Genomic DNA, 27,485 nt, shown 5'->3' with positions numbered 1-27,485 from the left:
GTAAATAGCAAATGAGTGCCTCATTACGATGGCCGTGGGACCGCCACCAACAGGCTGTCGGTGGCGGTTGATCCACCATCTCAATTCGGTTGCCCCGGCAATAATATGATGGCGGGGAAAGCATGGCTATCAGAAAGACCGGCCGCCATGATCCAGATGGGTGGATCAAATCCAACCACCCGTCAAACCAAATGCACACCCCTGAATTGCGGCGGTGCCTGCCAGGCACCGCCGCTGGAATTATGATATCCCTTTCCATCAGTCGTACTGCGGTGGTCAACCTGCCGCAAAACGGCTGGCAGAAACAGATTTGGGGGCCCGTAGTGGGCCCCTTTAATTCCAGATGCATGGACAAATACCCTGGGGGGCACCTATGGTGCCCCCCTATATATCCCTGCACCTTGTGGCAGATACCGCACAGTGCCTGCCGCGTAGTGCAGGATGTGTCTGCACCCTATATTTTGTAGTGCGGCGGGAGCTGCCAATTGCCTCCCCGCCACAATGCAAAATATAGGTGATGCGACCAGCATGGTGGCAGTTGCATCGTAATTTGAATTGTGGGGAGGCAGCCTCATAGACAGCTGGTCCCAAATCCGAAACGACGGAGGACGGACATCGTAATGAGGCTCTGACTCAGGAAGTGCAATGAGCTATGGGTGTGAGTAAGGTATAAGAATTCATAATATGTTAATGCTAATGGTCTTGTTCCCTAGTTTTCGGTCTTATATGTTCGGTTCAAGCAAATGTTTATTGAGACTGTCTCTTTAAAACATAATGAATACGAGTGGCGATCGCAGATCTGCCGCACCACTGCAGGCTGGTGCCAGCACCACTAGGGTGGTGGGTGGACAAAAGTCCGCAGCCATCCTGATAACCCTCATAATATGTACACTTAATATATCTCATAAAATGTTCACAGATTCCTACTTGACGGCTAATAAATAATGACCTGTTGCCACATCCATAAATATCATCTCTACTGGTACCATTTTCGCAGGTTCAGTGACACAACATTGAAGTAATGAATATCGATGTAAAAAATATTGAGTAAAAAATATAAACAACAAAAATATCGACCCCTATACTTAAACAGATAAGTACAAAAAGATCTACAAAAAACAATGTTGATGTAAAATATAGATGTATAAAATATCGACTTGTATATAAATATAAAATAAAATAACATATATTAAATATATTAAATATTAAATTACATATTAACAAAATAAAATACATATAATATACATTTCCAAAAATATAACAAATAAAAAAAGAAACACACAAACATAAGTATTTATACATATATATTTACTTTAAAACAATGAATAAACTATTATTTATTTTTAATTTATGTTAAAAGTTTAAAATTATATAAAAAATAAAAACATATATAAATGATTTAAAATATTAAAAAACGAAATTCCCTAATAAATTAAAACATTAAATTATTAAAAAATATTTAAACCTAAATTTCACAATACAGTCAGTGCACCAGTAGGGAATTTGTTGGATAGCGGAGGGTAAAAATTACTATTCCCACTACAGTGAGTGTAACAGTAGGGAAAGTGTTGGATAGTGGAGGTGTAAAAATTACTATTTCCACTCCGGTGACTGCAACAGTAGGGAAAGTGATGGATAGCGGAGGTGTAAAATTTACTTTGCCCACTCCAGTGAGTGCAACAGTAGGGAAAGTGTTGGATAGCGGAGAGGCAAAAATTACTATAACAGTTAAAAAAATGTAAAAAATTAAGAAAAATTATAAAAATAAATAAATAATATTAAAAATTGAAAACAATATATATTAAATATATAAAAAGAAAACATATAAAATTAATTACATATCAAATACCTACAAATATTATATAAAATTAAATAATAAATACATTAAAAATAATTATTTTAAACTGGAAAATATCTACTAACAAAAACATTAATTAATACATAAATGTATCTATTTTGTTTCCTACCCTATGACACCACACCAATAACAACACACTTCAACATTTTAAATAAAATTTACCTCCATAATAAACATAATTAATAATTGATTCATAAACTATTATTTAAACAACTAATGAACATGAACTAACTACACACACTTTAAAACGACAACACAGCACACACCTAAATAAAACTGTAAAATAGTAAAGCACAATTAAAACTATTTTTTAATGAAAAGCTTACTATTAACTAGTTATAATTTAATTAAAATGTTTTAATACCCATCACTTACCCCTTGAAAAATATAAAAACGCACAAAAAGTAAACAGTTACCCAAAATAAATATCAAATAACTAACATTAAATAACAACTATATATTAATTAATTATACACAAATTCCCTCCCATCCATTACCCCTAAAAACACCATAACACACACCTAAAATGAATTACACAATTGCCATAATACATTTTGTATTAATTTAATTAATAGCAATTAGCAAATAATTATTAATAAAAAAGAAATAAACTACTTAACATCCTTTCCCCCTATAAACCCCAAAGCACACACCTAAAATTAATTACATAATTACAATAATTAATTACTAAGTAACTAAATAAATTAAATATAATTAATTAAATACCAACTATTAATTCATCAATTTAAACGAAATCACTTCCCACCCTTTACACTTATAAATACCAAAACACACACCTAAATTAATTACACAATTACTATTCATTATTTAAAATTAATTAACAACCAATTAATAATTCATCAATTAAAAATAAATTACTTCATACCCTTTACACCTATAAACATCAAAACACACACCTAAAATTAATGACACAATTACCATTATTAATTACAAATTAAATAATTATTATTAATTAACAACACATTATTAATTCATTAATAATAAATTACTTTACACATTTAATACTATAACATCTCAATTAAATAAATATTAATAAATAAAAATACAAACAATTTATATTCATAAAATACATCACATACATTTAAAACATATACTAAAATACATAACACTATCCGTGATATTGAACTTCAGATATCTGACGCTATTTGTAATGGGGTTTCAAACCTAGATGAATTAAATTTCAAACTAATTGAGCTTAAAGCTGCATTAAAAGATCTTCTTAGGGGTAAAAGTATTAACAAATTAAAAAAATATCAACTAGATCAGTATGAAAATGGTGATAAGAGTGGTAAATTACTGGCTTACAAAGTTGCTGAAGATCGATCTGTTAATATGGTCAAAGAAATTAAAGGGGATAATAATCAATTATTTTGTGACCCAAAATCGATTTTACAACAATTTGCTTCCTTCTATCAAGTTCTATATACACCAGAAGCTGCTATTTCAGATGATAGCATTAACAATTATATTAACGGAAACAAAGTCAATAACTTAAAGCCGGAACAATCTGCTCAATTAGCGGCCGACATTACAGCAATAGAAATTAGGGAGGCAATTAAATCTTTAGCGATGGGCAAAGCTGTAGGGGAAGATCTTATCCCTTTGGAACTTTATAAACACTGTATTGAGGAACTGATATTATTATTTACTGATGTGATTGGTGCTATTGGTAAAGGGCAACAAGCACCCAGATCTTGGAATTTAACTCAAATTATTTTCTTTTTAAAAAAAGGTAAGGCACCCCAAGAGAGGGGATCTTACAGGCCAATCTCACTTATTAATAGTGACGCAAAAATCTTTGCCAAAATATTGGCTACTAGGTTAGCACCATTCATGTCCCAACTTGTTTCTCCTCAACAACATGGTTTTATTCCAAAGCGAGACACTACAGCGCATATCAATATGGCTATATCTGCCTTTGATACTTCACGGACTAAACTCACCCCACTCGGTATGATCTTATTAGATGCAGAAAAAGCATTTGACCGGGTGGGGTGGGGTTTTCTGTGGGCAGTTCTACAGGCATTTGGTATCAAGGGTCAACTTTTACGATGGATTCAATCAATATATGATAACCCTATGGGTAAGATCTCGTATATGGGGAAATGCTCCACCTTGTTCTCTATTAAAAGGGGGACAAGACAAGGGTGTCCTTTATCACCCCTGCTTTTCGCTTTAGCGATAGAACCTTTTTTAATTGCACTTCAACGCCAAGCTTTAATTTGTCCTTTTATTAATGGCTCAAATAAATTAGATATTACTGTATACGCTGACGACATTGCTGTTTTTTCCCCAGATGTTTCTAAAACCATGAAAGGCATCTTAATAGAAGCAGGTATATACGGCTCCGTTTCTGGTTACAGACTTAATACTACAAAAGCTCAAGTTGTTATGAACTATCAGCCATTTGCCCCTATTTTTGGAACGAGTTGCGCTGCAACCTACCTAGGTGTTAAAATCTCCTCTGATATTGACTCTATCATAGGATTAAACTACGAACCTTTATTAAAAGAGACCGCTATGCAACTTAAGAAATGGCATAAATTGCCAATCAGTATGATTGGCCGAATAAATTTAATTAAAATGAAAATTCTGCCTAAGTTTTTATATTTGTTCCGAGCGATTCCCTTACGGGTCAATAATTCTTTTTTCCTTAGATTAGAAGGTATCATTGGCAGTTTTGTATGGGGATATAAAAAAGCCCGGCGCGCCGTATCGTCACTTAAACTTTAGTCAAGGGGACTGGCGTTCCCGGACTTCAAATTCTATTACTGGTCAGCATTCCTGAATCGGATACGCAGCTTGACAGTCATGGATAAATGCTTGTATTTTCATAGGTTCCTACTAGGACCGGATGCTAATATGTTTCTCTATAGGCTGAATGACCCCAATTACTTCAAAAGGGTTAAATTTAAGATTATACGGGATACTGTGAGTGTCTGGTGATCTATTATGGCTAAATGCAATACCTCTCTTTTACATTGTAAAACACCTTTATGGGGCAATCCTGGTTTTCCTATAATCTTTCATGATCCAACCTGTCGAATGTTTTTAAACTCTGGTATTAGATTTTTGGGAGATTTATATGACCATCAGGGTTTTATGGCATTTGACAAAATGAAATACTGTTATAATTTATCTGAACTGGCAAGGTTTAAATACTATCAGATTAAAGACTTTTTGGTGAAGAAACTAGAACTCATTATGGTATTAGACTCTGAGTTATGGGATTGTATTTATAGAGATATAGACAAATCCATCATCAGCTTAGGATATAAGCTTTTTTCTGATCTTAGGAATGGCGATGTTACTACTTTAACAGAGAAATGGAATAGAAAATTGGCATTGATTGTACCAATTGATTTAATTACTACATCTCTTAAAAGTCTTAATTTATCTGTTCAATCTTCTAGTTTAAAACTGCAAATGTTTAAAACTGTTTGTCAATTATATCATACCCCTGAGAGGATACTTAAATAGGCAACGAATAATAATTATTCTGATCGAACGAAATGCCCTAAATGTGATCTGAGTGGCGCGGATATTATCCACATGTTTTTTTCTTGCCCACGTCTTAGTGAATATTGGGAAGGAATAACTAAGGTGATCTCTGATAGACTTGAGCAACCCTTCTCATTTTCATACACTGATGTTTTGGTGGGCATCAATGGGGGTAAAAGTGTGTTTAGAGATCTTTTAAATATTCTAATCACATGTGCAAGATTAACTATTGCTAGAGCATGGATCCAAAAAAACCCACCAATAGTTTTGGAATGGTGGAGTCTAGTTAAGGAAACCTATAGTATGGAGACTGCTATTGCGGATTCAAGGGGGCTACAGGCCAAACGAAAAATTGAGAGAATTTGGGGTTTATTTATGTCTCAATAATTTTTCTTCGTAAAACTTATGTTTGTATGACCTTCTTTATATATTTGTTACGGCCTAAGCAATGTTTTATAATTACCTACTGTAGCTATTGAAAATTGTTCTATATCTTTTGTTAATTGAAATGTTTTATGTCTTGTGTGCCCATTTGATGCAAATAAAAACTATTCAAAAAAAATAAAATAAAATAAAATACATAACACTAATTAAAAAATCAATATTTTTAACAACTATATTTTTGCAAACAATATTAAACACTTTGATATTTTAAAAATCGATGTCACTTACCTTAAGTCGATATTCTTGACCATGATTTTCGTACTGTCCATATTTCTGAATCACAATATTTCTGACTTGATATTTGTGCAACTAGATAGTCTGTCTGCACATCATTTTTGCCTCATCACTCTTAAAAGCACCATATTTTATCAAAATCGGCGTGTACCCTCCATTATCATGGGGGGTACGCGCCGTACCCAGGGGGGCCGTTCCGTACCTGTTTTGGGGCGAACTCTGCTTTTACGGCTGTTTTCAGGTCTCGTAGGAAAAGGGTCGTACGGTGCGTACCCGACATGAATCGTACTTGCCGGGTCGGAAAAAGCAGCCGCGATCTGTACAGATGTCGCGCACAGCGGGTTCCGAGGAGAATCGTGTGGAGAATCGAACTTTGTACGATTCGTACGAAGTCCTGCTCCTGGTACGAATCGTACTTCATCGTACGTACGAAGGGCGTTGCAGGGTACGATTCGTACGGGAAAACGCTCCGTACGGTTAATTGGAGCGCTTTTTCCAGGATCGGAATCGGCCCCTTGATGCATTCCTCTTCTAAACTAAAGGATTATCTCCCTCAAAATCTCATTAGGATTTCAGCCATAGAATGAACAAGAAACTCAACACCTAAGACATTGCAACTCAAAGACATTGCCTTCATTGCATGTAAATAATCATTATTCATTGTAATTGATGTTTACAGTCATATTTGCTTAATTTAAGATTTAGAGATAATCGCAAAATCTAGACAATAATGTGCTATCAACATTAAAAATATCCTTTATTTTCATTACTTGATTTCTAGTTTATATTGCCCACTTCAATCTGCTTTTATTTAATTCCACCCATCACAAAAATAAGATCTTATTACAGATATGGTTAGAAAGCAAAACATAATGGGGCCGATTCTGATCCTGTAAAAAACACGTCCATTCGATTTTCATCTTGTGCCATCGCCGTACAATTCGTACCCGTCCGTCCGAGTCGCGTAGTACGATCCGTATTCCATCAATCCGTCCGAATCGTTGCGATCCGTATGTATTGTAAGGCTGAAACAGTGACCGTACGACTCGTACACATGCCGTACGACCCGACAAGTACGATCCCGGCTGGGGTATGAGGACGCGATTCATACGGTCCACGTCAGGTAAGGCTGATTCGTACGGTAAAGCACACAATCACATACACACCGTCATGTGCGTACACCCCATGATCGCAGGGGTACGCACCGTACCCCTGCGATCACGGGGTGTACGCACCGTACCCCGCGATCGCAGGGTGTACGCACAGTACACCCAGCGAACATGGGGTACGGAGCGTACACCCTGCAATCGCGGGGTACGGTGCATACACCCAATGATTGCAGGGGTACTGTGCATACCACTGCGATCATGGGGTGTACACATTGTACCCAGGGGGCCGTTCCGTACCTGTTTCGGGGCGAAAACTGCTTTTACGGCTGTTTTCAGCTCCCGTAGAAAAAGGGTTGTACGGTGCGTACCCGACACAAATCATACTTGCCGGGTCGGAAAAAGCAGCAGTGAACCGTACAGACGTCACGTACAGCGGGTTCCGAGGTAGATTCGTACGGGGATTTAATTTGTACGGTCTCTGTACGATTCATACGGAGTCCAGCTCCTGGTACGAATCTACTTCGTCGTACGTACGGGGGATGTTGCAGGGTACGATTCGTACGGAAAAAACACTCTGAACGGCTCTTTGGAGTGGTTTTTCCCGAATCGGAATCGACCCCAATATCTTAGTGGTCACGAGACAACTGGAAAATACCATAAAATAGCTCAGACTTTTACATTTATTGCTTGGACAATTGAACAAGATGGAATTCCCAACAGCTGTTTCCATGCACTACATTCTAGTTTATGCCCAAAAAACATTGCACCAATATTAATAGTCTGGCACCTCCTAGGGCCTGCTTTTTTTGTTGTTTTTGTAGGATATATTTAAGGTTACAAATGTGATTCCCCCAGATTCTATGTTAATCTTTAAACCTCCTAAAGATTGATATGGAAATCAGTTGTAACTTATTTGTATGTCCCATGCAGCTGCCCAGACCGTTGATTTTATCCTCTGCTGGCCTTAGTGTATGCATTAAAATGAATAGAGAATGGAGAAAAAGAAAGAAATGGGGGAATGTCATTGGTACTGTTGTTGGCCTGGGAAGAGCATGAGAGCCAGTTCCATATAGCCTTCACATTGTATGTTCTTGGTTTGAATCATCAAACTATAGTTTGCATTGCATTGTGCTCTCTGGTATTGATTATTAGCTTGATTTTTGGTCCTCTCCATGCCTGTCATAGATTCCACCAGATCAATATTGCCCCATAGCTTGAAGAGATTGTTACTCTCTCTGGCAACCACATGCTGACAGGCCCCTAAGCTTCTTATCTTCTAATGTCCTCTCGTTTTTAATGTGGCAGTTGGCAGCTAGTTTCTTGAGATTTGAGGCATCAACGTATTTCTACTTTTTTTAGGCATAGAGCTACTGTTTGGGAATTTATCACTAAGGAAACCTAAGTTAATTGTATTTTACTCTGTTTGGATTATGATATTGTTCTTACATGTATGGCACAATATGTTTCCTGTGGGAAACATATTTATTTTCCTGAAGAAATGTAGCCTAACATTGTAGGCTTGTGATCCATCTCTATTTGAACTTTGGCTCATTGGAGATGCTGCTGCTCTTTCTTTCCAGTGTAAAGCATCTTCATTCTTATTTATTTTTCAGTCCAACTATATTTTCTTGCTGGGCCCTGTAACAGAGTGAGTAGAAAGGATGAAACCGGTAAGGAAATCCAGGGAAGATAATCCCCAACACTCACCAAGTTAGGTTCCATGACACCAATGGATGCACCCACTGTAAGGGCAATGAGGTGCTGCCCGAGGCTGGTTTCAGTGTCAGATCCAGTGGTTGGTACAGTGGGTTAGAAAGAGAGGACAGGGAGCCAACGTCAGGACACGCCATGGCACAGTGGTGTGGTTGGCACTGGGGAAGAGTAACAGAGTCCACAGCAAGAAAGGGAGCCCCAGGGCAGCAGGTTGCCTTTGGCTACCATTACTGAAGCACATAGATGGATGAAGTTTAAAAGGGATGGGACTTCTGGAGAAGAGGAACCATGTGCAACCATTAGAAGCACTGTAGGAAATGTAGTAGAAGTGATATTACTTCCATCGGCTTATGGGGAATGAGGACAGCCACAAAAGGTGATGGGGTTACCATTTCCAAGACCTGTATAATGTCCACAGTCAGTTAAAAAGAAGAAGCTGCTGCTTGGAGAGAAAAGGATACCCTTTACCCTGATTTTTTGTTTCACAACCAATTGTGACTACTGTGTTTTGTACCACGTGAAGTCTCTTGATACAAAATGTCAAGATCGCAGGCATTTCCATAGTCCAGTCTGCTGGTAATGAGTGTTTGGGTCACCATTTTTGGTGTATTCTGGGGCAGCCATTTAGACATTTTTGTGAGCATGTTTGGGAGTGTTAAGTAACAGACAGCCACTACAGTGACTTGATTCACTATGGAAACCTGATAATCAGCAATGACACCCAGGTTTCTGGCCGGCTCTCAAGAACTGAGAGGGAAAGCAAGGTTGTGGGCCACCAGGATGTGGTCCAGAACAAAGTATCTCTACTAAATAAGACAAGCTCATATTTCTTACTGTTTTGCTTTAGGCAGCTCCAGCTCATCTTTATTGATCAACTGTAACTCTACAGCCCATTTCCCTCCCTTAAATTGTAACATTTAGGTTATTCGTATTTTTAGGTCATGTAAGAAAATTGGGTTATTAGCTGTGAAGGATGTGAGTCCTTCACAATAGTATTTTTATTGAAAGCTAACTACCCCATTGTAGCACTTGATGGTCTCAGGGTTTCAAAATAAAGCAAGCCGAGGAGGGTGGGACGTGGGCTATCAATCACACAATTTGATATCATGCAACAACAACACTAAATGAATGATTGTCCATTCAGTGCCTTTTCTTTAAAAAATGAAAAATACTTTTATTACACTCTATTAAATACTATGTATTAAATTACAAATACATACATAAGGTAGATGGAAATAACTTTGGTTACACTCTTATATCACATTTAACATTTGTGGGTCCTGAACCCCATAATCACAATACCCCCACTATACCAAATGCATTATTACTATATAAGGGGAAGTCATTTTAAATAGAGCAGGCTTGCTTGGCTCCAGAAAAGAAAACACAATATAATAATAATAACCATATGTTATACTTTGTAATTGTAATTGTAATTAGATATTTCTAGAGCGCATGGCTACTCCATGGAGTGTCCTGGCGCTAACAACCACTGAAAACAGGCAGAAAAGAACAAACGGCTTCACGATTAATGCTACTTATCAAAATAGCCAGGTCTTTAACTTCCTCCTGAACTCGCCTAGGTCAGTTGTCTGTCTAAGGGCAATGGGGAAACCGTTCCATGAGCGGAGCGCTAACACTTGAAAATAGTGACCGTGCCTGCGAGAACGGGAAAACCTAGGAATGGTCATCAGATACTGCATCGAGGACCTCAATCTCCATTGCGGGGCATAATGCGGTATCCTTTTCCTAATGTAATGGGCTCCAGAATTGTCTAGGGGCTTGAAAGCCAAGATCAGGGCCTTAAACTGGACGCTCTTACGCACCGGAAGCCAGTGGAGAGATTTTAAGTGGGAGGTCATGTGGTCCCTGGGTGCAGTCATCAGAATAGCTCTGGGCACCGAGTTCTGGATCACCTGAAGGCGGCTCAGAAGGTATTCTAGTAGGCCTAAATAAAGGACATTGGCATAGTCCACCCTAGATGCAATAAGGGCCTGAAGTACCGTCTTTCTGAGGGAGATAGGCAGCAGGGGGAGGAAATTCCTCAGCATTTTTAAAAGCCCAAAGCAGGTGCCGGCCACAGTTTGAATTTGGGTCTTCATGGACATGTCGGAAACCATCTTTACCCCAAGATTTTTTACTGAAGTAACTGAACACTTGGTGGGAGACATTTCCTGTGGCCACCAGAGGTGCCAATCCATGCTCTGGTCCGGTCCGAAAAAAATAATCTCTGTCTTTTTGGGAGTACACTTTAGTTGGCTCTCCCATAGCCAGGAGAAGACCTCCGGTAAACAGATGTTTATCTCACTACTTCTAAACACGCTGCCCTTCTCGCTGGTAAACAGAAGTTGCGTGTCGTCAGCGTAAGACTCAATTTTAGCACCGTATTGCTCCGGTAAAAGTGCAAGTGGGGCCATATACATATTCAACAAGGCTGGACTAAGCACAGAGTCTTGGGGAACACCTACTTTCATGGGGGTAATACAGGCTGAGAACGGAGGGGACCATACAGTTTGCTGGCGGCCACTTAAGAAGGAAGTATACCATTTGAAAACCGTGCCACCAGTACTGCAATCCTGGACTCTTTCCAGGAGTTGGCCATGGGGCACGGTATCAAAGGCCGCCGACAAATCTAATAGTACAAGTACCGCATTCCCCCCACTATCCAAGGTGTTTTTTTTAGTTTGAGAAACTTCTAGTAGGGCTGTCTTGGTACTAAAGTTATATCTGAACTCAGACTGACTCGGATGTAATATGTTGTTAGCTTCTACAAACTCTGTAGTAACACTGTTTACATATTTCTCCAAAACTTTGGAAAAAAACGCAACACTGAAATGGGCCTGTAGTTACTCAGCATCAGTGGGTCAGCTGTAGGTTTTTTTAGCAATGGGAGAATTCTAGCATGTTTCCAGCACTCCGGCATTCTTCCCTCCGCCAGTGAAGAGTTCAGCACGCGATTCACAGCTGGATTAATTACTTTCGCAATAGACACGAGTACTCGTGCTGGACAGTGGTCCATAGGGGAGCCAGATTTCAGAGCCTTCATTATCTCCAGAGATTTATCCAGAGAAATAGGTGGGAATTGTAAAAGAGACACTCCTTGCATAGAGGTTCACTGTACTTGATTCCGCTACCCGGGACGAGTCCCTAAAGGAATTTCAGATATTTTTGATCTTCTGAAAAAAATACTGCGCTAGACTGTTTGTCCAGTCACTAGTTGGGATAAAAGGACTGGTCATAGCATTCGGAGATGTAAAATCTTTGTCGATTTTGAAAATTCCTTGCTTTTATTCTGCGCCTGTTCCACTTTGATGGTGATAAAGCATTTCTTTTCTTCGCAAACCTTGGAGTAGTGAGCTTTCAGAGCCCGTTTATGGATGGCTTTATCAGAGGGATTAAAATTCCTCCGCCATAATCTCTCCAGGATTTTACATGCACTTTTACTTTTTCTAAGGGCCTCCATAAACCATGGAGCAGAAGCTCTGCTGGCCTTAGCTGCCCGAGTAGTCGGGAGGGGGGGGGCAGTTCTGCCGAGCTGAAGCCAGCTCTCCAAGGAAAGAACATCGCTCTCCAATAATCCATTAAAAGGAATGGGGTACAACCATAGTGCATTGTCCAATGCTGCAGCTGTAACATTTTTAAAAGTCCTAGAGATATTCGGGTGGGGTCTACCGTGTGATAGAGGGCAACTGAATTCTTTAGGGAATCTGAACATAGCAGAAAATGATCCGACCATATTATAGGAAGCGGTTCATCCATTTCTATACTAATCGATGAGAGAACCTGGGCCAAGATATGGCCTTTTTCATGAGTGGGCCAGAAGACATAGGGATCCAAATTGAAAATACCCATTGATTCACACAGTCTAGATGGCTCTAATTCTTCTACTTCATCCATATGGATATTAAAATCTCCGAGTACCAGGCAATGCTTATATTTGGTCCCAGTAGGGGCTATAGCATGACCAATTGATTCTAAGAATTTTCCGGCCGTGCCCAGTGGACTTTATCAAGGTAACACATTATAAGGGATGACAGTATATATAAGGCAGGCCTGCTGTTTTTTCCAGCATTTAATCACATTCATATAATCAACCACACATCATGTTTGGACCTCATAAAACTATTTACTTCAATGGAGTCAATACTACTAATCATAGGTATTCAGTATAATGGCAAATGTTCACAAAATTATCAATAAAACATTGAATTCTTTATCACAAGTGTATCTGTTTATCTGAGTCTTTCTTTACTTACTACAAGTCACAAAATGTTGGCATTTAACCAGCCACTAGTGGACCGGCACTCCATCACCCAAGAGAAAAATCAAGCTCTGTAATTGCTTAAATCCGTAGTCAACCTCTTCAAGGCATATGGGCATAAGACTTAATGTCAGTGTCTAATAAGAAACTTCTGAGGTGCTGCTGTGTATCATGCACTTCCCATAAAACCTGTGATTGGGATTGGTGGTACATTTGCATATTTTGGGGCACCAAAGGAGCACCACAGGAGCAGGAAAGTATGTAAATCAGCCTCTTCACAGGGCATTAAGTGGCTCCCCTCACAGTAAAAATTTAAAAATGTTCCTCTTTTTGACAGCCCTGCACCACACTATTTCTCTTTTGTATGGGTGTCCCAGTCCCACCTGGGACACCAAGATGCTGGATTGCATGGTGGGAAGTGCAAGGGAAGGCCCAAGGGCCCTGCAATCCTTGCAGCTCCTTTGCACCCTGCCATTCCAAATGTTCAGTGCTCGAGCCAGCCACACCAGCTCATCTGGAGACTGTAATGCACCCTTTGCACCCCCTGATACACCCTATCTTTTTCGGGACTACGGCCGAACTAGTAACAGTAGGCTGTGAGCACAGCAGCGCTCACCTCTATGCTTTGATTTTTTTCTTTTGTGTTCCTGGGGATGGGGTCCCCAGGAAACTGTTTCATCTTTTGGCCATGGAGGCTGGGGTTCCCTTGGAAAATAGTGGATAGGAGGAGTTCTCCACACATATGCCCCTCTCATAAAACATTTAAGTACCATTGTGCTAACCCCCTACCAGGAGGAATGGGAGTGGTATATTGCAGAACCCTATGTGCCTGTTTTTGTGTTTCCTTTGTTTAAAATAGTCTTCAAAGCAGCAAATCTTAGACCCTGATGGGCCAGTCTTCATTTATGGCTCATTTTGCACCTGGTGGCCAGGTCTGCTGGAAGGAGCTTTTCAACCAGGCCACAGTGGCGGCTGCATCCTGCTTTTATAACATTGTGGTGGGCGGTGCTCTCTGCACCGCCTGCCACAATGCCATAAATGAATGTATGCATTTGCATACACAATGCGGCAGGCACCGCGCGGTGCCTATCGCATTATATTTGAAAATGTAGGGGGTACCACAGGTGTGCACCCCCCACCCCTCCTTCACTTTAGGGGCCCCCAACGCGAAGACTGCATGCCTTTCCGTGGCGGCATTGCCGCCACCGAAAGGCATTGTAAAATGCCCATCATAATATGGCTGGCGGTGTCTTATAGACACCGCCACCATATTATTCCTTTTCCGCCCCGGCCACAAGGCGACTTGGGCGGAAAAGCGGCGGACGGTCTTTCCGTCCACCGAGGCCCCCCCCCCGCCATACTAATATGGCGGGGGGAAAACGAGTGAGGATGTCGGGCGGATTGCCCCCGCCAGGCTGGCGGTGGCTACCGCCAGCCTGGCGGGGGCAATCCGCCCAACATCCTAATGGGCCCCTTGGTCTTTTCCCCAACCATTCCTCAGGGGGCATAAGAGGGCCACTTCCATGGGCCCTTGAGAGACCCATCCTAGCCCTGGGGATCACTTGGAGTCAAAGCCCTCAGTCCATCTTTGCAGGGCATCGTGTGGCTTCCCTTTCCGCTGGACATCCTTTCCACTGTTGTCGCCTGACATGGCTAGGGTCTTCTCAACTGTCTCTCCCTTGCACAGAAGTTTTTAATAGAGGGATGAAAGATCCTGTTTCCAGGCACCCCCGGCAATTCCTAGGATTCCACATCACTCTCCACCCTGACCCAACCCCACAGCACAGCAAGCTGACCCTGTCCAACATGGTGACTTCTCTAGAAAGAGCTCCTCTGAGGGCCTCACTTCAGCCCCTAGCTGACATCACTGCATGATCCCTCCCCACCAAAACTTCAAAGGCGAGCTCCTACAATATTTGATCAAGTGGTCTCACCCTCCCCCTTTGTTCTAGTGGGAAGGTGCAGTGTGGACAGCTAATTATCAGATGGTGATTTCCTCCCCACCCCTTCCTTTCCCAGGAGCTGAGTAAATCACTGCTAAGTGCTCTTTTTGTTTTGGAGGCCTTTGTTCTCTCTGCTGGGGAGAAGAATAATCTACTTTGCCAATTAGAGGGGACAAAGGCTTGTAATATGATTGAGCTCTGCCAGAGTAATATGACAATTCCTGAAGCCTCAATAAATGTGGCTATAGTGTATTGTAAATGCAAATTGAAATTTGGTGTGCATGTTTTATTCCATTGATACATTGCTGGACCCTGAAGGCAGTGTCGTAACAAAATGTGAGGGGGCCCCCCTGCCAGAAATACTTAGAGAGCCCCCACACACATTAGTAGGGGCTGAGGGGACCCCCTCCAATATGGGTAAGCCTGGGCGCCTCACACTGCGGGGGTAGCAAGGCCTCTGTTACACCCCTCCCTGATGGCCTAAGTTGAGCGAAAGTGGCTTTAGGGCAGATTTTGCCTATATGTATAATACAGAGACAGCACCACAGACTTTCCAGTAAGTACTACAGATACACATTCATAGTCTATGAATCGACACTCACATTATAAGGCATACTCCAGGTCAGCACCAATCCTTTTAGAGTCCCTTCTGTGACAGGCTTCCTGTGCTCAGGTATTAGGCAGCACACAATGGTAATGTCACATATGCAGACCACACAGATGCGCACACACATGTGTTCATTTGTAACCAGCCCAGTTCTTCTTACTTCAGCTGCACAGCAGTTGCCTTATCTTAAAAGGCAGACACTAGCAGTTAACATGCTTAGTCGAATTACTGGGAGTGATACTCAGGTAGTGATTTTGCCCCACAGTGAAAAGTCAAAAAAGGGCAGCCTTACTTGAAAAATTCTGATGGGCTAAATGGATTGAACCCATTTGCTGCAGGTCAATAATGTGAATTTCAATCAAGCAAAGTTGTATTTTTGATATAAGATACAATGAAATCTTTCAAGAAAATGATTAAAAAGTTTCCCAGCGGTTGAGGTAGCCAGTTTTTTATGTACCTGAAAATACAGTCGGAGCAATAAGTGGATATCAAATTTGCCATTTGGTGGCATTGTCCAAAAACAATCCTAAAAGTTGTCTAGCTTATTTGAGGAAGTGTACAATTTTCAGTTAGATATGTGAAGCATTCTAACTTAAAGGGAAACTTCAGAATTGTTGTTCCCCAAGGTTTTTACTGATTGCCCCCATCAACCTGATTTGAAACCACTGAACCAGTTTATCCTTGACCAATGTCTGCCCAACACTTTTGTTGAAAAGGACCATAATATGGAAGACTGGAGAATCTCTTCCTAAAACTTGTTCACCCTCAGACATGATATGAGGCTCTAGATCTTGTTTCTTATGACCTGCAGTTACTTTGGTCAACAGAAACCTACACTTTCATCGAAGTCCAAAACTAACGTATTTCAACAACCTTATTTGCCTCATGTCCACTTAAGATACAGTCTGGGAATGAACTTTGGTTCTGATCACACTGAAACGTCCTGCAGAAGTACTTAGCAACATTTCTGAATATATTTATACTTCTCTATTGAGTGGTTAGAATAATATCCAGCTCCACCACTACATTTTTACTGATATTCAGCAATATTATGTTTTACTTGATTATCTTTGTTTTTATGTCTATTAAGGAGTCATTTTGAGTGTGCTGAACCCTGTCCAGAATTGGTGGACATCTGATCGCAAAACAAGTGGTTCCCCACCTGATTCAGAGCTAGGGGGGCCATCAGGTTTCAATAGAAAATATCAGATCACTCCACTGGCCGGCAGTCCATGCACCATAGGGTCCCGGTTCATGTTTGTTAGAATTCCCATCCTGTTTAGAGTGGGACTTCTGACATGCTTTCCTGCGGGGGCCTCACATGGAGTAAACTCTATGTGTGTCAGGAACAAAGATTCCATGTTTCTCAGAGACAAGCCTGCTCTTTGTCTGTCCACAATATCTTAAATGATCTTCCAAATATGTTTTAACTCTTGTGGGAATTGCACTGCATTTCTGCTATCCAACATTCCCCTGAGGCTTTCACAAGATTAACGCATGTGCTCTTCCAAAGCAACCAAAGAGAGTGCTAATGCCACTTGGGATTCCTGCTGTCTGCTAGAAGCTGTATTTATATTTGTATTTTGTGCAAACTTCGGGGTCGATTATGATGGCGGTGAATCCGCATCCTCCGGGCCGGTGGAAGCCACCGCCGGCCCGGAGGATGCGGATTCACCGCTGCGGTCCTTGAAAACACCCACCGCCAGATTATGATGTCGGTGGGATCAGCGGCGGATGGCAGGCCCGTCCGCCGCTGATCCACGGGGTGTGGACCACAATATGGTGGCGTGTCTGCAAGACACCGCCAGCCATATTATGATGGGTGCGGAGACATGCTTTTCCGCGGCGGATATTCTGCCGTGGAAAAGCATGTGGACCTTTGCTTCTGGGGGCCCCTTGTGGGCCCCCAGGATGTTGGGAGGTGAGGGTGCAAATGGGGGGGTACCTATGGTACCCCCCTGCATGTGCATGCACAAAGCGGCAGGCACCGAGCGGTGCCTGCTGCTTTGTGCATGCACATGCAAAGCATGCATTTTTAACTTTGCGGCGGGTGCTGCTTTAAGCAGCACCCACCGCAATGTTAAATGTACAGGATGTGACCGCCAGGGTGGCGCTCACATCCTAATTCCTATGGGGGAACGTCGCTGCCCCTGTGGACGGTCCCTTCACCTCGGGGGTGGCGGACGGACGCAGGTCCGTCCGCCATCCTAATCGACACCTAGGTTTGAGTAGTAAACCTCAAATTTCTCTTTGTCTACTGTACAACCAATGACATTATCACAATGGTGTAAATAATATAGGACACATGCTAAAAAAGCAACTGCACCTCACATAATGAACCTTGCAGAAATTTTTTCTAGAACTGTAATTTTTCATTCATTTGAACGTTGGTTGCTTACAATGAAATTTTAAGCAAGAGCCAGGAGTCAAAGGAACTTTAAAATTGAGCTGTAAGTAAGGATACTCCAGTCCATAGATTTTACTTTCAAATGTAATTTTTTTGTATCATGTTGTTCTTTTTCCACTGTGTGTTATGTGTGGACACCTATGTGTTCCCATATAGGCTAGGGAAGACAACCAGAACTTTGCACTGTTCTCCATCACCCACAGAAATGGGATGTACGACATTACAACGCATGCTTTTACATCGCATGCTTTTACAACGCCATTTTACAACGCATACTATTACAACGCATAGTGCTTTGGGGCACTGGATAGTGAATAGTTTAATTTACTATTCCAACTCCAGTCCCCGTGGATAGTAGGGAAGGTGTTGGACAGTAAATTAAACATATTCCCTATCCTAGAGCGCCCCCCAGCGCAATGCGTTGTAATGGTTTGCGTTGTAAAAGTTGCGTCGTAAAGGCACTGCGTGGTAAAAGTTGCGTTGAAAGTGATGTTTCCCACAGAAATGTTATGTTTCATAATAGCATCACTGCCCAAAATATGAGAAAGTTGTGTAACTTACCTAGTACGCTTTCTTTAGTAAAATTTTGATTAACTATGACAGAATGGCTACTTTTTTTAAGGCATCCTCTATACTCAGTTGTATTCATTTTCAAGCACAGAAATTACATATCCAGATCAATCAGTATTAAAGGAAAGTAAATTGTCTTTGTAATATTTTTCAGGTTCTTGTGGAGATTAAGCACACCTGGAGCATTATGGAATTTTCTTATGAAAAACATCATACTACAGGCACTCCACTTTTGAAGTCTGATGAAAATCTTATAGAAACCCTTGAGGACAATCAGGTGACTGGATTATCTTAAAATCTTTTCCCTTATACTTCTGATTGATGAACATATTTAGGAAGCGTTTTCTTTGGATAAATCATGGCTAAGTTGAGTAAGAGAGGCTCCAGAACAATAACCTATGATCTTAGATGTTAGATATTGACAGCTGCATTTCTTTGATGAGTGGACCCGTCTTGTATTGTTTCATTCATAGTATTGACATTATGTGCAAAGATGTAACATTTATTAGCATATCCATATCAAGATATATTAATACAAAACCACTAGACACACCTTCTGGCAGAACATTCATATCCTCTCACCAACTTACGCATCAACCATTCAGTACACGCTACCCACACATGTATGCAGCATTGCTTCAAAGCAGTGTAATTGGCTGATGGTGCTTTCAAACTGACCATCTTTCCCAGGCTTAGCAATGGACAGTTGTGTACTGAATAATGAAACAAATGGCAAAGTCCTCCAGCACACTCAGATCCATTAGAATCCATGGAGTGTAATGGGCTCCCAGACCTTGAAAGCACTACAGGGCCACATAAACTGTAGAAATGTGCTATGCAAATGCTAAAGACGTGAGTGAAAGATATGTAGTAAACAAATAAATAACAGATACATCCAAGCCAAAAACTTTGTAGAGGCTGATTTCTAGGCATAAAGTCATGCAACACAGTTAAGTAATCATCATTCTAAATGGTGTCTGGGACTGCTATTTGCCAACTCACAAAGAACCAGGGAACCTGTAAATGAAAAAAGTGTTTGTTGAAAAGTTATAATTAAACTGTTTACTGTTTTGTTCTGTAACGCCTACAGTGACTTGTGGTTCCTAAAAATGCATGATTAAATACCAGTGTAACAAAATTAGAGGCCACTAATGTGAACGCTTTGATGTCAACTTCTTCCTTTCATCAGTGGCATCATAAGCATCTAAAGCAAACATATACATCTGTTTTCATTGTCATAGTAGTGGTACAGCAGTGTGATTAGCATTAACAACTCTGGAGAAATGAAGGTGTGAACATCAGTGGTTCCTTCGAAATCAATACAAAGTCATTTTAAAATGATTGGTTGACTGCACAAGCAGATATTTTCAGACAAAATATTGTATTGATGACTCACGCTTTCATCACTGTTTGAAGGCAAACCCCTCAAGAGTCTTATTATGCTATAATATTTCTGTTGACATTTAATTTCTGTACAATTTAAATGCATTAATCATTACCATTAAGAAGTAGTAATACAAGGGACGTTCAGCAACAACTCATTAGATGAGAGGTTACTTTGCTGTTGCTAAGGTTCTTCTGCGTAGTTAGGCCCAGTCTGAGACCACTACATCCGAGTAGGCAACAGACCACCATCTGCTAAGCTTGCAGTCTGGATCAACAAGAGTGATGCATGCTTCTACAATTTTTCCAAACCCATTACAAACCATACACAAAACAATATGTTGATTAGAAATAGTCATAGTGAAAGGACAATTGGATTAGAGTGAGAAACAGAGACACTGGGTATCTTCACATAGCTCAGTCACACAGTTAAACATGGTCTTCACTATAGGAACATTGACATCGAAAGACAAGGCAAATCCATTAATTATTTAGGCATTCTGGTTTAGGTAATTAATTCCTGATATTATATATGATATACCTTTTAACAATCTCTGTATTTCCTGCTCAATGTGGTCTGGTGAAACTTTGTGTCTTCCTAGAGCTATAAAACAATTATTGTCTATTTAGAATATGTAAAAAGTATTGAAAGCTATTATGTGTTTCTTACTAAAGACTACTGCCTTCGGTTTTATATGAATATGCTTTAATAACGCAATTCTATTCAATATAGCAAGTTTATAAACTGAAACTTAATAAATACACATTAGAATTATAAAGTTCATCAAGCATTAATTATCTCATCTAAGTAGATACTTTAATAACATAAGTATATCAAATGAAAGATTATCAATGTCTGAGGAAAGATGAGGATCATTTTCGCTCATTTCTTGCAAACAACAATGTGCAAATTTCTTTATCCTCGAGGAATTACTGTTGAAAATAGCGTTCAACTGCAAAGTCTAAGGGCCTGATTTAGAGTTTCGTGGACGAGAAACTCATCCACAACTGCATACCCCATCTGTTGTATAGTGCCAGAGGATAATATTAAATTGCAATATGGGATGTTCATCATGTTTGTGATGGAGTATCCCAACTGCCACACTCTAAATCAGACCGTAATCCTTAAACACTAGAATTCTGACCTACAATTCATCTATGTATCTAGTTCAGTATTTCGTTGACCTCCAAGGATAACATAATTGAGTTCCTGGGGCGGCCTCCTTAGAACAAATGATTCTTTAGTCTGGGCCATGTGTTTAAGAGTAATTCTTAGTGAGACAACATCACTGAGCCAATCAACATTAAGCCTAGATAATGAATTTCTTGTTAACACCTTGCCTTTTAACTACCATGTTGTTAAAGGTTTCATTACCCAAAACCGTTAAGCGGATCATGGATTTTTTTCAACAGGTTCTTTGAAAAATGCCCTACTATAGTTGAACATAATTCATCCAAACTAGGGGTGGGTGCATATTTTGTGATGCTCCTATTATCGCCCTTCATTAAGTTTGAATAGAATCCTAATTTGGACCCTTTCCCTAAGGATTTGTTGTGCACTACAAGATGACTTGCCTTAATTAAACCCAGTCAAGATGGAATTGAATGCAGACTTTTTCTTTGCAAATTTACCTTTTTCATACTTCTTCTATGCCTAATGGCAAATGCATGCAGAATTGTTCTCTGCAATGTTGCCTTTTGCAATGTAAATTGGCACAGTTTTCATGCAAATGATCGAAAAATTTAACTTTGCAAAGTTTACAGTCATGAAGTTGCAAACCTATCGAAATAAATTGTGTACAACTCCATGTATCACTAATCCAGACCTCATTAAGTACAAACCCAGAGAATGTCTGAGATTGCTTTCCGTACAGGATCACGGTCCCTTCAACGTGGTAATTTTTACATGAATTTAATCTCGTCTTGACCACATTCCTCAATAGTCCTATCTGTCCATCACCTCAGAGCCACCTAAAAAGGAAATGAATTATCTTTCTAACTAATACTGGCACAAGTAGTGAGATTCTTCTTTGTCCATTCATTCTGTTTGCCCCACAAAAGTAAAAAAAGAGACAAACATAAAGGGTGGATAGAGTAGCTTCTTCCAAGTTACAGTGCACCGTCACTATATTGACTTAGATGTAGCTAACTCCAACAAAATTTGCATCTAAGGCTGCTCCACAAGAACAGGGAATTCCTTGGGTCATAGGAAAAGCAAATAACACAAATGTGAAACAGGAGAAAATTAAAAGAAAATTGTTAATGTGTTCTAATTCACAATTAACATCAACTCAAGAATTTATCTTTGGAACTCTTGTGCTATAGAGCTCAGATCCAGATTTTGGTTCTGATCAATTTAGCTTTTCATTTACTCATATAAGGAATCTCATCTTGAACAACATTTCTCACTTGGGTGCTCTATCTACTGGTGTTTAATATTTACATGGTTTCTGAAGAAGGACATGTCTAATGGATAGCCTTTTGCAAGGAGCTTTGCCATTGTTTTAAATTAACTAGTGACTGCCGGAGCTGGTTGAATGTAAATATTTTTTATTATGAGTTTTGGTTTAAGTTCCATACATTGGCACTCTGGAGTCGGTCTGTCAGTTAAGTGTAGACTATTAACAGTGCATCCTTGTGTCAAATATATCTTCCCCAACATATCTCTCTCCGAGTCCTACCTCACCAATATCTAATGAGTTAACAACACTGTTTAGATTTGTATTTTTTATTTCTCATACCAAGTGTATATGGTAACACACAAAATGTACAAAGAATGTATTACAAGGATGATGTATACTTTCAGTCTTGTCTTGTAGAAATTATCCAAAGTTTGGTTGAGCCATATGTGACTTATCTGGGTACCTTTTTTTTGATGGAATGCAAGTAGTTGGTCTTTCAGATGTAAAGGTTGCTACTCCATCACCATGGTGTATTTTCGAACAGCAGTACTGTCATTTATGTATTGTTGGTCTCATCATTGGTGCTACAGTTTTCTAAAGTACAGTAAAATATTTTTCAGCCTAAGGGATATATATCCCAGAAGGTCTATTCCTTGATTCCACATGATTGACTTTTAATATTGTAAAGTGCTCGATTGCCAAAAGAGGCATCATGGGGCTATTAGGCAGAGTACCCAACCAACCAACAACTTAGTTTGCAAGTAGCCAAATCTTAAGTTGTTTTCTGAACATGAGAAAGTAGGTCTAACCTTCCAGTTCCAATGGCAGTAAATTACAAGCTTTGGCTATTAGGTTGGTCAAATGATCTGCTACCGCTGGAATTTTTTTTTAGCTCAGGAATCTGTAAACAGAAAGCTGAAGATGTTCTTAATGTTCTAGAGGGAGAGTACAGTGGACAAGATTAGGGGAGAGTGAAAAATACAAATCTGTGTTGTGGGATTGCAGTTGGGGTTCTCCACTAACCAAGGGACTGTCAGGGCATGGGTCACTGCTTGCAAGGTTACTTTAAACGGGTATCCTTCTCACTGGCCTCATGCTCATAGGTGGCATAGAATTGGTCTAGGTCTGCATTAACCCTTCCCCATTTTGCGTCAGTCTACATCTGCCAGACCTGAAAGTGGATGAAGCTTATTGGAAACAGGGACAGAGAGCCACGCTGACTTGTCTTGCCACTCGCTGGGCTGGCGATTCCCCACCTTATTACAAGAATGGGGGGTTTAAGGGTTTGTAACAAACAAAAACAAATGGGACGATGTTGATTCGTGAACCAGCCCCCACACCCTGGCTCCTTACCTCGCGATAGATCAAGCACTAAGCAAGATGAGCACTTTTACAATCCCCTTCATGTATTTGGCTGAAGGACCAATCCACCTGACCAGGCATACATAAAAAATGTCCTTAGATTCATTGATATGAAAATCAATGTTGCGTGACATACAGTGGCAGACTTTAGTTTTCAGTTTGCACATCGGTTCTTCTCTGGTTGAGTTTAGGGGCAGTTCTGTTAGTATGGGAACATCGGGAGGAAGTTCCAGAGGAAGGTTTAGTCGAGACGGGTTAGGATATTGTTAGAGGTTCGGCTTATGATCCGCAGGTGGACTTTCTGTTGGAACTCTACTACCCCCAATGCCTCATGTGTTACCTTGTCCACAAGCATCCTGGGTTGCCCCTGCCATTGGGGTAATGCCTCCTGTGATATTAGTCTGGAGAGAATTGGAGCGCGATCCCTGGGTGGCCTGAGCAGCCAATGTCAAGCCCCAGTCCATGGTAAAATCAGATGTGGGACACTGAGGAATGGGAATAGTTGGCGTAGGGACCTGGGCAAGGGACCTTAGGGACAGCAAGTTAGCGTGGGATTGGGTTAATAGGGATACTACAGTTTCCAATTTACAAAAGTCTGTCAATCAGTGGGGGAAAACTTGCAGTTATCAAAGTCTGAAATGTTCTAAAGAGGAGATCCCAGTCTGGGTTGTAGGTGGCTTCCTTGTCCCTGGGATCACAAGAGGTAGCTACATCGTCCAAAGAATGTGGGGAGGACAAGATGGTCACTGTACGCAGGACCCTGACAGACCTAGTGGGCCTAGAGGGACCAGAACATTTAGATTTCTTTTTCAGTTAGGCAGGAGGCTCCCTCTTGCTGGTTTTGAAAGAATCAAAGTTTGATAGCGCAATGGCTAGACAGGGAGGTGATGGTTGGAGTTGAAGTTGCTGGCGGGCATGATGGACTAGTGGATGTGCGGAATTGAGAAATCATCCTTCCCAGAGTTTTTTAGGGGCACAAGAAACCCGGCATCACCTCACCCATCTCTAAGAGCAGATGTCGCTCAGCTAAGGTTCGAGGGTTTTGCTCCCTTGGGGTTTTGGAATGGCTGTTTTGTCCCCAAGTAGCTTTCGTTTGACATTTCCACTGGCTAAAGGGCCTGGGGCAACAGTGCAAACAAGGCTGTGACCAAAGAATAAGGGGCACTCACCGCAATCTGACAGTTGAAATCAAGTCCAAGGAGAGTGGTCTAGCCCAGCCTCTTACGATCAGCGAAGGATGGGCCAGCCCTTAGCCCGGCCTTTCCCGGGCACGTCCCTCAAAGCGTGGAGGTTGGCCATGCTATAAACGCTCATTTTTGGGCAGCTCCACCCCTTGGGAGAGACCAGGAGTTCATGCCTCCTGGCGTTTGGGAGCCTGGTAGTTGGAGTCTCCCTGCAGTAATCCCTACTCACGGGGCTATGTACCCCCTCAAAAGTCCTCAGTCGTGTCCCCATTTCTTTAAAGCCTTTGATATAGTTAGCCATTGGTTTGTATTTTCCACTTAATCCACATACATTGTACATTTATATTTACACTTAATGCTATTTTTGTTTTACATGAAGCTGCAGAGAGGCTTAATGTCAGAGATATAAATAGTGGGTCATCGATATGTCAATGACTTTCATTCGAATGTGAAGGGCTGGCTTTTAGCATTGACATCAGAGCTTTGAATACCACACTCATGAAAATTCTTATTTGTTTGTATTGGCTTTTCTCAAATGTAATCCTATGAAGCCATATTTCAGTATCTTTATCCCTAAGCCTACTTCACCTAAGGAAATCCTCACTAATGACTGAAAGGTGGCTTACTCAAACGATCGCAGTAGCTTTCTCCCACCGCTCGCACTTTTAAGCCAAATCCTTAGGATTTATTATTTTATTACACAAAATCCACAACACATAAAAATAAAGCTCATGCATCTCTCCCTTCATCTGACAGCAGCTTGTCTTTCCTACATGGTCTATGGGTTAATTTAGACCATTGTAAATGGCCTAAGCCTGCCAGGTCATTGACAGCTAAGACCTCTGTTCTCTGTAACGAGTGATGGTGGTCTACTGCCCTAAATGGGGGGGTGCCACATCACCATGAACTGTCAGCATATGGTCAGCTAGGACAAGGGTCAAAACCAGTGGAGTCAGCTGAAGCTCCGACAGAGGAAACCCTGCTAATCTTGCACCTCTACATGGGGTGGTAGAATGGATAATTTATGATGATTGACCCGCTCTGCTAAACTCTAATCAACACACCTACTCTTGTATTTTGACGGCAAACATGTTCTCACTGGTTCCCAGTTCCTTGTTCACTCCACCAAAAGTCATTCAGCATGCAATAGCACACTTGATTCGCAAGGCAATTTTGTCTAAACCTACCTCTCCTCTTTTACATTTATCATAGACGCTACCCCAGCAACACAATTTAGATGTACACTTTGTTGCATTATTTAGTAGGATGTATGCCTTGACACACCTTACTTTTCAAAGAAACGTCCCTTTGCTATTAGTTATAGGTCCAGTGTAGCATACACATTGCCATGTATATTTTAAGCTTGACTAGTTTTGTGTAGCCTGTTATGTTGCATGCAAAGAAGGCATGTGCAGATAAAAAAAGTGATTTAGCATGAATGTTCGACCTGATCTATGCACAAGAAAGAAGCCCATAAATGGAAACTATGAAAGTAAATGCACTTTGGGTGTAAACCTCTGGCCCAAGGAATGTTAAATGAACAAATGCCTTTTAGGCAAAGGCTAATCAGTGTTCTGTTGTTGCTAATTTGAAAAAAATATCTATCGTAGCCTAATTGAAGACTAAAGCATGTTTAATCATCAAAAATAAACAAAAATATAGCACGTGACAGAAATTGAAACAATAGATAACGGTACCAACGGTGCTTTGGATTCTTAGGAAAAAAAATAACTTGAGGTACGATATAAGAGTGGATATCTCAGACGCTGAGCTGGCTTAATTGCTAGCTCTGGTTTCGCAATGCTAGTCATGAAAGCGAGGACATGTAGGCCAGAGGCAGAGACCTCAAGCACATTATTATAACATAGCCAGGCAAAATAGCTGCTGGTCACTCAAAAGGACACTTTGAAAATGAGTAATTAACACATTATAAAACAGCAGAACACCTTCCCGGTAGCACAACTTTTTACTTTATGTTGAGCACTTACAGTATTTTTCTTGGCGTATGGCACCTAAAATATTCTGAAAAATGTAAGAAAAACACATAGGAAAATAAAAATGTTTCTTTGTTTTTTGTAGACTCTTCTTTTTTATACGGTACACATTTTTAAGGAGCAGATTTGTATGCTTGAAGATCCACACTTGAAATCATAAAAATCAAGACATGGTCTAGTGATTGGTAGAAGTCTGCATTCACGAATTATGATTTTTTTATATGCAACGTCCTGATTTAAGGTTTCACTAATTTAATATAGACACTTCGAGAGCTAAAACATAAATACTTTTAAAAACAGCAATTATGAGCATGTGGGTGTGTGATTATTCATCAGCTAAAGGCCTACCTAAACAGTGTGAGGCATTACTGTGCCAACTGGAAAGTCAATTAAATAAGCAGTTAAGCTCAGCTGGGTATGCATTAAGTCAGCTCACTGCGTTGCAAGCCCTATGTGTGTTGGCTAGAAAACTCCGAAAGCAAGGAGTTTTAG

This window comes from Lissotriton vulgaris, chromosome 2_1 (genome assembly GCF_964263255.1).
Source record: "Lissotriton vulgaris chromosome 2_1, aLisVul1.2, whole genome shotgun sequence".
Taxonomy (NCBI): Eukaryota; Metazoa; Chordata; class Amphibia; order Caudata; family Salamandridae; genus Lissotriton; species Lissotriton vulgaris.
The sequence above is the reverse complement of the archived record's forward strand: the minus strand, read 5'-3'. Positions refer to the sequence as shown.